Here is a 12,502-nt window from a genome sequence, read left to right as displayed (position 1 = left end):
TCAACTCGAGAAGGCAAAACATTAAGATAGTGGGCCTGCCAGAGGGGATAGAGGGTAGAAATCCCACAACATTCGTGGCTGCGATGCTGGGCTCCTTAGTGGGGCGGGAAACTTTTCCCACCCCACCGGAAATGGACAGAGCTCATCGGTCACTGCGCCCGAAGCCCAAGGAAGGGGAAAAAACCGAGAGCAGTTATAGCCAGACTGCACCGGTACCGGGATAGGGAGACAATCCTGCGCTGGGCCAAGGAGAATAGAGCCTGCAATTGGGACGGGCACGCCATCAGAATCTACGAGGATTTTGGAGCGGACATAGCTAAGAGACGGGCGGAGTTCAACAGAGCGAAAGCAGCTCTCTATAAGAACAAAGTACGTTTTGGTATGCTGTACCCAGCAAAACTCTGGGTCACATACCAACACAAGGAATATTTCTTTACAGCCCCTGCCGAGGCGAATAGATTCGTTGAGGAGCACGGGCTGGAAAAACGCCATGGGAAGTAGGGACGAGGGGCCCATGGCAAGGAGATACGTCATGCCGAGGGGGGGGGGGGGAGGGGCGAGGCAAAGCCAGCCCCCTCCCCCCTGGCAGGAGCACCCAGGAAAAACAACCCAATGCCCAAGGGCCCGCTCCAGGTGGGAGGCCAGGCCCCGGCACGAGGGAACGGGAGTACTGGAGAGGGGAGAGGGGAAGGGGGACAGCAACCTCCGAGCGGGGAGCCACCGTGCTAGCAGGAAAGCTAGCGAAGGGGGCGCGCAACAGAGCAGGGCCGCAGCGCACCCCCAACAGGGGGGAAGGCGCCAGGCAGGGGAGGGGGGGGATCACCCATCAAAGGTGGGAGAGCAAATGGGGACAGGAATGGGGGAGAGAGGGGCAATGGAGGGGTACACAGGGGTATCCCCGAAAGGGATAGAGCGGGGGGGGGGGGCACTCGGGGGGCGAGAGACCAGGGAGGGGAAATGCAGGGACGAAGGGACAAAAGAGGCCAGAAAGGGAATAGGGCCACAAAGTGCCACAGACAAGGGCTCGAAACAGGGAACTGCTGCAAACACCCACCCAGTACGGTCTGTGGGTGAAGGGGCCCCCCGGAGTGCAGGGGGCTACCCGCGTGGCGGACACACAGTGGACGGCCATGGCGGGTGTCCCCGGGACAAGGGGGAACCCCGGAGCGCAGGGACCCGACCGCATGGGGAGAGCAGTGATAGTGGACATCCTGGACGGCCCCCTAACAAAGGGAAACCCCAGAGGGCAGGGGCGCGTCCACCGGACAAATATGGTTAACCCCACAGGAGCAAGGGGGCAGAAGCCCCCCACCAGAATAGTCACCTGGAACGTAAGGGGACTTAATGGCCCAGTGAAGAGATCTAGAGTCCTCACCCACCTTAGAAACATGAGGGCCGACATAGTCTTCCTCCAAGAGACGCACTTGAGGGAGCAGGACCAACTGCGGGTAAGAAAGGGCTGGGTGGGACAAACCTATCATTCCTGTTATGGGGCAAGGGCCAGGGGGGTGGCGATCCTGATTGGCAAGAGGACAATGTTTAGGGCGACAAAGACGGTTACGGACCCAGGGGGACGGTATGTCATGGTCAGCGGGGCCCTGGATGGGGCGCCGGTAGTCCTAGTTAACGTGTATGCGCCCAACTGGGACGACACGAGCTTCATCCAAAAGACCATGGCAGAAATCCCGGACATAGCGACGCACCGACTAATCATGGGGGGGGACTTCAACTGTGTACAGGACCCAACGACGGACAGATCAAACCCCAGAACGGGGAAAACCTCAAACATGGCAAGGGAACTCAGTCACTATATGGAGCAGATGGGAGCAGTAGACCCCTGGAGATTCGCCCACCCGGGGGAGAAAGAATTCTCTTTCTTCTCCCCAGTACACAACGTGTACACCAGAATTGACTTCTTTGTGGTGGGGAAAACGGTGCTTCCAGAGATAGACAAGGTGGAATACTCCGCAATTGTGATATCAGACCACGCCCCACACTACATGGATGTGCGGCTAGAGACGGGAAGGGCCCAGCGCCCCAAATGGAGGTTGGACGGTGCCTTACTAGCTGACAAGGCCTTCAGCGAAAGGATAGCGCGGGCCATAGCGGAGTACACTGAGATCAACCAAAACGGGGAGGTCTCACCCTCCACGTTCTGGGAAGCGCTTAAGGCCGTACTAAGAGGGGAAATCATAGCCTACAAAGCGCAAAGAGATAGGGAGGAAAGGGTGGCTAGGCAGAAGCTGGTCGACTCCATACTGGAGGTAGACCATAAATACTCCGAGGCCCCGACCGTAGAACTCCTGGCGGAGAGGAAAGAATTACAAAGGAACTTTGACCTGCTCTCCACCAGGAAAGCAGTACACCAACTCCGCCAGGCACGCGGGGCCCTATACGAACACGGAGACAAAGCCAGCCGCCTGTTGGCCCACCAGCTGAGAAAGCAGGCAGCCAGCAGAGAAATTGCGCAAATCAGAGATACCAGAGGCACGTTGGAAACAGAACCAGAGAGGATTAACAAAACCTTCAAGGCCTTCTACCAAGAGCTGTACACCTCAGAGCCCCCAACGGGGAAGGCTGGGATGAACCGGTTTCTTGACGGACTGGACATACCAGTTGTGGGAGAGGGCAGAAAACGGGATCTGGAAGCACCACTAGCACTGGGAGAGATCATGGACAGCATTAGCTCCATGCAGGCGGGGAAGGCGCCGGGACCGGACGGATTCCCGGCGGACTTCTACAAAAAATTTGCGACAGCGCTGGCCCCGCACCTGCGGGAGATGTTCACAGACTCGCTAGCTAGGGGCACATTGCCACCCACGTTAGCACAGGCCTCAATCTCGCTGATACCTAAGAAAGACAAAGACCCAACGGAATGTGGGTCATACAGACCCATATCTCTGCTGAATGCAGACGCCAAAATACTGGCCAAAATCCTAGCCAAGAGGCTAGAAGACTGTGTACCTGAGGTGGTCACAGAGGACCAGACGGGCTTTGTCAAAGGTAGACAGCTTACCGCGAACATCAGGCGCCTGCTGAACGTGATAATGACCCCCTCCGGGGAGAGAACACAAGAGGTGATCGTCTCCCTGGACGCAGAAAAGGCCTTCGACAGAGTCGAGTGGAAATACCTCATAGAGGTACTGGAGCGGTTCGGGCTTGGAACAGGGTTCACCGCTTGGGTAAAGCTCCTGTACAACGCACCCATGGCGAGTGTACAGACCAACAATACCAACTCCCAATACTTCCAGCTGCACAGGGGCACCAGACAAGGATGCCCACTGTCCCCGCTGCTGTTCGCACTAGCAATTGAACCGCTAGCAATCGCGCTCAGGGCAGCAAAAAATTGGAGGGGGATCCGAAGGGGAGGTAGAGAGCACAGAGTCTCACTCTATGCGGATGATCTGCTCCTCTATATCTCGGACCCACAAAGCAGCATGGACGGAATCATCGCGCTCCTGAAAGAGTTTGGAGCCTTCTCGGGCTACAAACTCAACATGAGCAAAAGTGAGATCTTCCCAGTACACCCGCAAGGGGGGGGGGGGGCAGCACTAAAGGGGCTGCCGTTCAATCAAGCCCGACATAAATTCCGCTACCTGGGGATCCAAATAGCCCATGACTGGAAAGGGATCCACAAATGGAACCTCACCAGCCTGACGGAGGAAGTTAAAAAGGACCTGCAAAGATGGAACACACTCCCGCTCTCCCTCGCGGGGAGAGTTCAGACGATCAAAATGAACGTACTGCCCAGGTTCCTCTTCCTGTTTAGATCCATTCCGATCTACATCCCCAAGGCCTTTTTCAAAGCGCTGGACAAACTCATCATGGCGTTCGTATGGGGGGGTAAAAATGCTAGGATCCCAAAGAAGGTCTTACAAAAAACAAAAACCAGGGGAGGGCTAGCCCTCCCGAATCTACAATTCTACCACTGGGCAGCAACAGCCGAGCGAGTAAGGGGATGGATCCAGGAGCCAGAGGCTGAGTGGGTGCGTGCGGAGGAGGCCTCCTGCATGGGAACCTCCCTCCGGGCCCTCGCCACGGCAGCACTCCCATCCCCACCCAAAAAACACTCCAGCAGCCCAGTGGTGACAGCCACCCTCCAATCCTGGAACCAACTGCGGCAGCAACTTGGCCTGACCAAAATGTCGAACAGGGCTCCCATCTGCAACAACCATAGGTTCACACCAGCACTGACTGACGCCACCTTCAAAAGGTGGAGGCAGGACGGGGGGAAACTGACAGTCAGGGACCTATACACGGACGACAGGATCGCAACACTGGACGAACTGACAGAGAAGTTTCAGCTAGCTGGGGGGAACGAGCTACGGTACCTGCAGCTCAAAAACTTCCTACGAAAGGAGACAAGGACGTACCCACAACCGCCACGACAGACACTACTGGAAGACCTACTGGACGCAAGTATCCTAGAGAAAGGGAACTGTAGTGACATGTATGACCGACTGGTAGATAGGGACGACACCGTACTGGACGCAACAAGAAGGAAATGGGAGGACGACCTGGGGATGGAGATAGGGTGGGGACTCTGGAGCGAAGCACTGCATAGGGTCAACTCCACCTCCACGTGCGCAAGGCTCAGCCTGACGCAACTAAAAGTGGTACATAGAGCCCACTTAACAAGAACCCGTATGAGTAGGTTCTTCCCGGAGGTGGAAGACAGATGTGAACGGTGCCAAAGAGGCCCGGCCAACCACGCCCACATGTTCTGGTCTTGCCCCAGACTCGTGGAGTACTGGACAGCCTTCTTCGAGGTTATGTCCAAAGTGGTGGGAGTGAGGGTGGAGCCATGCCCGATAGTGGCGGTCTTCGGGGTTTCAGAACAGCCAGATCTATTCCTGGGGAGGAGGGCGGACGCCCTTGCCTTTGCCTCCCTGATCGCCCGCCGTAGAATCCTGTTTGGCTGGCGGTCAGCAGCACCGCCCAGAGCTGCGGATTGGCTGTCCGACCTCTCGGAATCTCTCCAAATGGAGAAAATCAAATTTGCCATCCGAGGGTCGGACGACGGCTTCCACAGAACGTGGGAGCCATTCATGCAACTGTTCCGGGACCTATTTGTGGCCAATGTACAAGAGGAAGAATAGTCGGGGGAAGGTAGCGGGAGGGGCTACAGGTTCGGTACGGGGGTTCGATGGCTAGCTAAGGCCCAAAACCAAACTAAATAAACATGTTGGGGGGGGGGGGGGGGGGCGGGCGCAGTTACTACTACGAAGATGCTTACCTGTAAATATGTATGTTAATTTTTGCGTGTTTGTTTGTTGTTTTTTTTCTTTTTTTTTTTTTTTTTTTTTTTTTTTTTTTGTTCTTTTTCTCTCCTAACAATTTGTAATTTGTTCAATATAAAATATGAAAACTGAATAAAAACATTTATAAAAAAAAATGAATAGACAGAGTTTGCATGTCAGTATGATTTCAAACACGTCACTTTGAGTCTTCTCTATCCTCAGTCCAATGGAAAGGCAGAGAAGGTTGTTCATATAGTGAAACAGTTGCTAATATAAGCAATAGCTAGCCAAAATCATTATCTCGCACTCCTGAGTTATCTTGCAACACTATTAATCAATGGGCTTTCACCACTTCACTTGCTGATCAAGAGGCAACTTAGGATGAACAAAGAACAATACAGCACAGAACAGGCCCTTCAGCCCTCCAAGCCTGCGCCGACCATGCTCCCCATTTGAACCAAAATCTTCTACACTTCCGGGGTCCGTATCCCTCTATTCCCATCCTATTCATGTAATTGTCAAGACACCCCTTAAACGTCATTATCGTCAGTGCTTCCACCAACTCTTTCGGCAGCGAGTTCCAGGCACCCACTACCCTCTGTGTAAAAAAACTTGCCTCGTACATCTCCTCTAAACCTTGCCCTCGCACCTTAAACCTATGCCCCCTAGTAATTGACCCCTCTACCCTGGAAAAAAGCCTCTGACTATCCACTATATCTATGCCACTCATAATGTTCTAGACCTCTATCAGGCCGTCCCTCAACCTCCATCGTTCCAGTGAGAACAAACCGAGTTTATTCAACCTCTTCTCATAGCTAATGCCCTCCATACCAGGCAACATCCCGGTAAATCTCTTCAGAACCCTCTCCAAAGTCTCCACATCCTTCTGGTAGTGTGGCAACCAGAATTGAACACAATACTCCAAGTGTGGCCTAACTAATGTTCTGTACTGCTGCAACATGACTTGCCAATTTTTATACTCAATGCCCCGGCCAATGAAAGCAAGCATGCCATATTGCCTTCTTGACTACCTTCTCCACGTGTGTTGCCACCTTCAGTGACCTGTGGACCTGTACACCTAGATCTCTCGGACTGTCAATACTCTTGAGGGTTCTACCTTTCACTGTATATTCCCTACCGGTATTGGACCTTCCAAAATGCATTACCTCACATTTGTCCGGCTTAAACTCCATCTGCCATCTCTCCACCAAAGTCTTCAAACAATTTAAATCCTGCTGTATCCTCTTGGTGCTGTATTCTCTGATGACCTTGCCCTATATTCCGAAACTGGGGCAGCATTCTCCCCTACCCGGTGTGACGGAGGGTGCCGGCGTAGGGGAGTAGCACCAACCACTCAGGGGTCGGGCCTCCCCAAAGGTGGGGAATTCTCCCCACCTTTGGTAGCCAGCCCCGCGCCGGAGCGGTTTGCACCAGAAGACTGGCGCAAAAAACCGGCGCCCCCGGCAATGGGGCTGGCCGAAAGGCTTTCGCCGGTCTGCGCATGCGCCGACAGTGACGTCAGCGGCAGCTGGTCGCTGACGTCCCTGCCGGCGCATGCGCGATGTGGGGTTCTCTTCCGCTTCCGCCATGGCGGAGGCCGTGGCTGACGCGGAGGAAAATAGTGCACCCAGAGCACTGGCCCGGAGTCTGAGCAGGGGGCCCTGATCGCGGGCCAGGCCACCGTGGGGGCACCCCCCGGGGTTCGATCGCCCCCGCCCCCCCCACCCCCCCAGGACCCCGGGAGCCCACTCACGCCGCTGATCCCGCCGTTCCAGAGGTGGTTTAAACCTCGGCGGCGGGAGAGGCCTCCCAGCGGCGGGACTTCGGCCCATCCGGGCCGGAGAATCACCACAGAGGCCTCTCCGATCGGAGTGGCGAGATTCCGCCGCCGCCACTTCCCGGGTGGCAGAGAATCTCTGCCACAGCAGGGGCGGGATTTTAGGCGGCCCCAGGCAATTCTCCGACCCTGCTGGGGGTCGGAGAATTTCGCCCCTGATCTTTCAAAAATGGAGGCAAAAGAGATTTTACGACAAATCCATGGGAAGGCTCCAACCATTGCAACAAAATGACACAGTCAGGCTGGAAGTTGGTTAAAGTATGCTAAGGTACTACAACAGGCAGGACCTCATTAATATCTAATCATCACTGATGACGGAACAGTCTTAAGGAGAAACAGAAGAGCTTTGCTGAAAGTTCAGCGACCTTTTGTAATGAATCCACAAGACGAAGTTGTGAAAAATCCATAGACAGTTCAGCTTGCAGAGCCAGAACAGAATAAAAATGCACAAATGAAAGAAGAACAAGAAGAAAAATCCACAACAACAAATGAAAATGAAACATGGTCACAGATTCAACCACTACTCAGAAGATCAACAAGGCAAACTCGTAAACCTGAGAGACCGAATTTGTGATGGATTGTAAATAGTTAAATGTTCCAAAGAATTATTTATATCATATTGCATTGTAAAACAAAGTCATGAATGTAAATAATTACATTTCCAAAGGAAAGGAGATGTGATGATATGCATAAGCAATCATATATATAATGATGTACACGACCTCCGACCAGTGGGATGGCAGTGTAAATCTACCTTGTGACTCTGTCCCTCGAGGAGCCGGGAGTTAATCACGTTGGCGAATAATCATACTTGCAGTAGCTTTAAGGTAATTTATCAGTATTATAGTTTGTAATATATTTCTTATAGTTATCTTTACCAAGTATTTGTTTTATAATAAATTACTTCAATTAGTCAAGAACTAGATGTTCTATTGTGCATCATTCCTACAGCCCCAAAGGGGCTGGTTTAGCTCACAAGGCTAAATAGCTGGCTTATAAAGCAGACCAAGCAGGCCAGCAGCACGGTTTGATTCCCGTACCAGCCTCCCCGGACAGGCGCCGGAATGTGGCGACTAGGGGCTTTTCACAGTAACTTAATTGAAGCTTACTCGTGACAATAAGCGATTTTCATTTCATTTTCATACCGGCCATAGCACAAGAACATGACACCCACGACCCTTGGGGACCTTCCAACGGCAGAGGAATGCATTATCGATGAACTGACCTCTTTGACCCCCTTTCCACTGCACCAGAGCTTTCACTTAGCCATACTTACACCAAAGCCTGCCTAGTGGATTTCCCGCTGAGGGAATCAGAGAAACATGTGGGGATGGAGAGAGCAATCAGGCTTCTAGCCCGTTAATTGAATGCTGATGCATGCAGATCACTATTTTGCATTTTCCGCCGGTGCGGATGGGTAACGGGAACAGGTCTGATGACCGACACTCATTCTATTTTTCTGCCAATGCTCGATTCTCCCTCAGGATTCCCGCTCACAGCAGTGGAGAATGGGGATTCCGGGCTATGATGTCATGATGATGTAACATATGCATGTTTAATATTAATCTTTCATTTCATCAGCTGGTCAAATATATATTGAATTTCTTTAAAGAAAGTTCCAATGGCCACTATAGATAATCTGACATGCATGTTACTATCAATTGGTCAGTTTATGGCGATTTTTAATGTGGATTACAATTAGGGCATACCAAGGCAAACCTCCCAAGGAATTTCACACCAATTGATGTCAAGAATTACCTCAAAGATTAACTCAAACTTAGGGCGGCACGGTGGCACAGTGGTTAGTAATGGGTCACTGTTTGTGTGGAGTTCACACCTTCTCCCCATGTCTGCTTGGGTCTCACCCCCACAACCCCAAGATGTGCAGGGTAGGTAGATTGGCTACGCTGAACAAAGATTAACTCAAACTCGGAACAAGCTCTCATCGTTTCCATATTCAGAAAATTACCTTTCGGTCAGAGACAGAGGCTTGAGGTTTCTGGGCTGGGATTCTTTCCTACCCGGTGGGTCGGGGTATCCCGGCGTACCGGAGTGGCGAGAACCACTCCGGCGTCGGGCCTCTCCAAAGGTGCGGAATTCTCTGCACCTTTAGGGGTTAGGCCCGTGCCGAGTGGCTCCCGTTCCGCTGACCGGCGCCAACGGCCTTTGGCACCCCGCCGACCGGCATCGGTGCTGGCCAAAAGGCCTTCGCCGGTCGGCGTGAGTCCGCGCATGCGCCGGCGCGTCAGCGGCCGCTGACATCACCCCGGCGCATGTGCGGTGGAGGGGGTCTCTTCCGCCTCCGCCATGGTGGAGGCCGTGGTGGCGGCGGAGCAAAAAGAGTGCCCCCATGGCACAGGCCCGCCCGCCGATCAGTGGGCCCCGATCGTGAGCCAGGCCATCGTGGGGGCACCCCCCCGGGGTCAGATCGCCCCGCACCCCCCCAGGACCCTGAGGCCCGTGGTTTAAACCACGTCGGCGGGAGAGGCCTGACAGCGGCGGGACTTCGGCCCATCGCGGGCCGGAGAAACGCCGCGGGGTGCCCGCCGACTGGCACGGCATAATTTCCGCCCTCGCTGATTCCCGGGTGGCAGAGAATTCCGGCCACGGCGGGGGGCGGGTTGGGCAATTCCCCGACCCTAGAGCATAGAACAGTACAGCACAGAACAGGCCCTTCGGCCCTCGATGTTGCGCCGAGCAACGATCACCCCACTCAAACCCACATATCCACCCTATACCCGTAACCCAACAACCCCCCCCCCCCCAACCTTACTTTTTAGGACACTACGGGCAATTTAGCATGGCCAATCCACCTAACCCGCACATCTTTGGACTGCGGGGGGAAACCGGAGCACCTGGAGGAAACCCACGCACACATGGGGAGGCTGTGCAGTCAGTGACCCAGCCAGGAACCGAACCTGGGACCCTGGAGCTGTGAAGCATTTATGCTAACCACCATGCTACCGTGCTGCCCTGCGGGGGGTCAGAGAATTCCGCCCCTGGTCCCACTTGCTGCAGGTCTGGAAATTCCTACTCAATGTGAGACCAGAAAACCCTGCCCAAAAAGTCTACTGAGACAATGGCTGTGTTGAAGATGTTTGTATGTTCTTCCTAGCTCATCACAGGGAATAATAGCCTATTTGGGAGTAATGGCTGGAACAATAAAGAAATGAATCACCTGGGCCATAACCCAATAGCCAAGGTACATCCAGATATGAGTGAATCAATTACCTCTGTGAAGTACCCAACTCAATACGTGGAGTGAGGTCATGTGACCAGAATGGCCATTTTAAAATGTATTTTACTACAACACCGTGATTGCTTTTGGCAGACAAACTAACAATGGTTGCGGTGCAGTTAGGCAATCTTTATCACATTTCTGTGCCCCATGACTAAGCTTTTTTTTAAAGAAGAGAAATCCATTTCAGGAAATTATCCTTAGCACAATTTGCAAAGATCCTCAACTGCTTGAGAATGCATGAAAAATCAGATGATGGGAGTTTCTCACAGTTCTAAGAAAAATGGTAACATATTTCATTCAATGAATCTTTTATCTCATTGTTTCCATTGGTGTTTTAATTGGCTGTGAATGAAAATGGGAAATATGCTTACGCAGAGCGGGTGCTACAAATGTCACCAGATTATGCTTCTTGCTGTTGGAAAATGTCACATTTTTAATAATTGTTGAATGTTTCTCAAACAATCTATTTTATGATTTAAAGTCTGTTGATTTTTTTCATGGCCTAAGCATTCAATTAAAAAGATAAACTGCAATGTTTATCATTATTAGCTCATCCGTTCTTGAATTACGAGCGTGTTCAATGTAAAATAAAGCAGAGAAAAATGCATTTTATAATATATATCAATTGAGGGAAACAGATGGATGAGCATTGGGCCACAAACCTCAGGCTGCAGCTTGATTCAAAACCAGCAAATATTATTTTACAGCAACTATATTTAATGTACAGCACAGATATTTTCAGAAGGTGCTAAAGATATTGTGGGAGGAATTGGCTTTCATATTGGAGAGATAGTTAGGCTAAGAAATTATGGATTTCTCCAGCAACAAGAATGGGAGCAATTGCAGAAAAAAGAATGTGTTCTCAGCACCGCTGTGAATTAAATAATCAGTCGATTATTACGCACATTGTGTTCTGAAATTTCGTTCCAGTGAACCTCCAGGAGGTCTTTTGGCACAGTGATAGCACCAGAAACTCCAGGTTCAAGTCACAAGTGCCAGTACTTGTTGGCCACAGAAGGAGCATTCATAATGTGGTTCAAGAAGCTGATAATCAACTTGGGAACCTATTCCACAAATAGAAAAGATGTGTGTGTGTTAGAAGAAATGAGAAACAAAAATGGGGTAAAGGTGTATTTTATTGCACTATCTATAATTCCCTGGCAAAAAGTTCAAATTTAGCATTGCCAACCTCTTTCCCTAATGAAACCTGATTTGTACTTTAGCAATAACAAATCAGGGGTGCACATTATGTTGAGGGTACTTTCAGGGTATTCCTCCATATTCCCAGCAAAGTAATAGGGGTGTAGAAATTCCTCCTTGATAGGAGGTTATTTTTCAATTTATGCTTAAAGAAATGCCATTTGAAGGCCTGGCTGTTATGCAATGCATTAAATTTTTATTGTGCTGTGGATTCTACCATGGCAGAAGAGCAGAAAAACTCTGTCATACGGCTGTTTTTAAGTTGCAGCTTGTAAGTTTATTTTTGCTGACATAATTTTCTCCAAAGAGTGGGGAAGCTTCAGGGTGTGTAGAATTGTTTCTTTGGCCTGCACAGCTGGGATGAACATGCTGGCTCGGTGAAAACCTTCTCTTACTTGAAGTGAGTCTTCGAGCCTGCAATGGCAGTAGAACCACTTAATTCACCACAATGTTTGATTGACCTTGGCAGCAGTGCCATGTGGAAAATGCAGCATTAAGTAATTTCCTTTCCCCTGAAGAGATCAATCCTTTCGTGCTCCAGAATCAGCAGACAGCCACCATGCAGAGGTTAGCACCAATATATGAGTACATAGAACATAGAACAGTACAGCACAGTACAGGCCCATCAACCCACGATGTTGTGCCGACCATTTATCCTAATCTAAGATCAACCTAATCTACACCCCTTCAATTTACTGCTGTCCATGTGCCTGTCCAAGAGTCACTTAAATGTCCCTAATGACTCTGACTCCACCACCTCTGCTGGCAGTGCATTCCGTGCACCCACCACTCTCTGTGTAAAGAATCTACCTCTGAAATCTCCCCTATACCTTCCTCCAATCACCTTAAAATCATGTCCCCTCATGACAGCCATTTCCGCCCTGGGGAAAAGTCTCTGGCTAACCACTCTATCCATGCCTCTCATCTCCTTGTACATCTCTATCAAGTCACCTCTTTTCCTTCTTCGCTCCAGTGAGAAAAGCT

The sequence above is a fragment of the Scyliorhinus canicula genome, chromosome 8 (assembly GCF_902713615.1).
Source record: "Scyliorhinus canicula chromosome 8, sScyCan1.1, whole genome shotgun sequence".
Lineage (NCBI taxonomy): Eukaryota > Metazoa > Chordata > Chondrichthyes > Carcharhiniformes > Scyliorhinidae > Scyliorhinus > Scyliorhinus canicula.
This window is presented reverse-complemented; position numbering follows the sequence as displayed.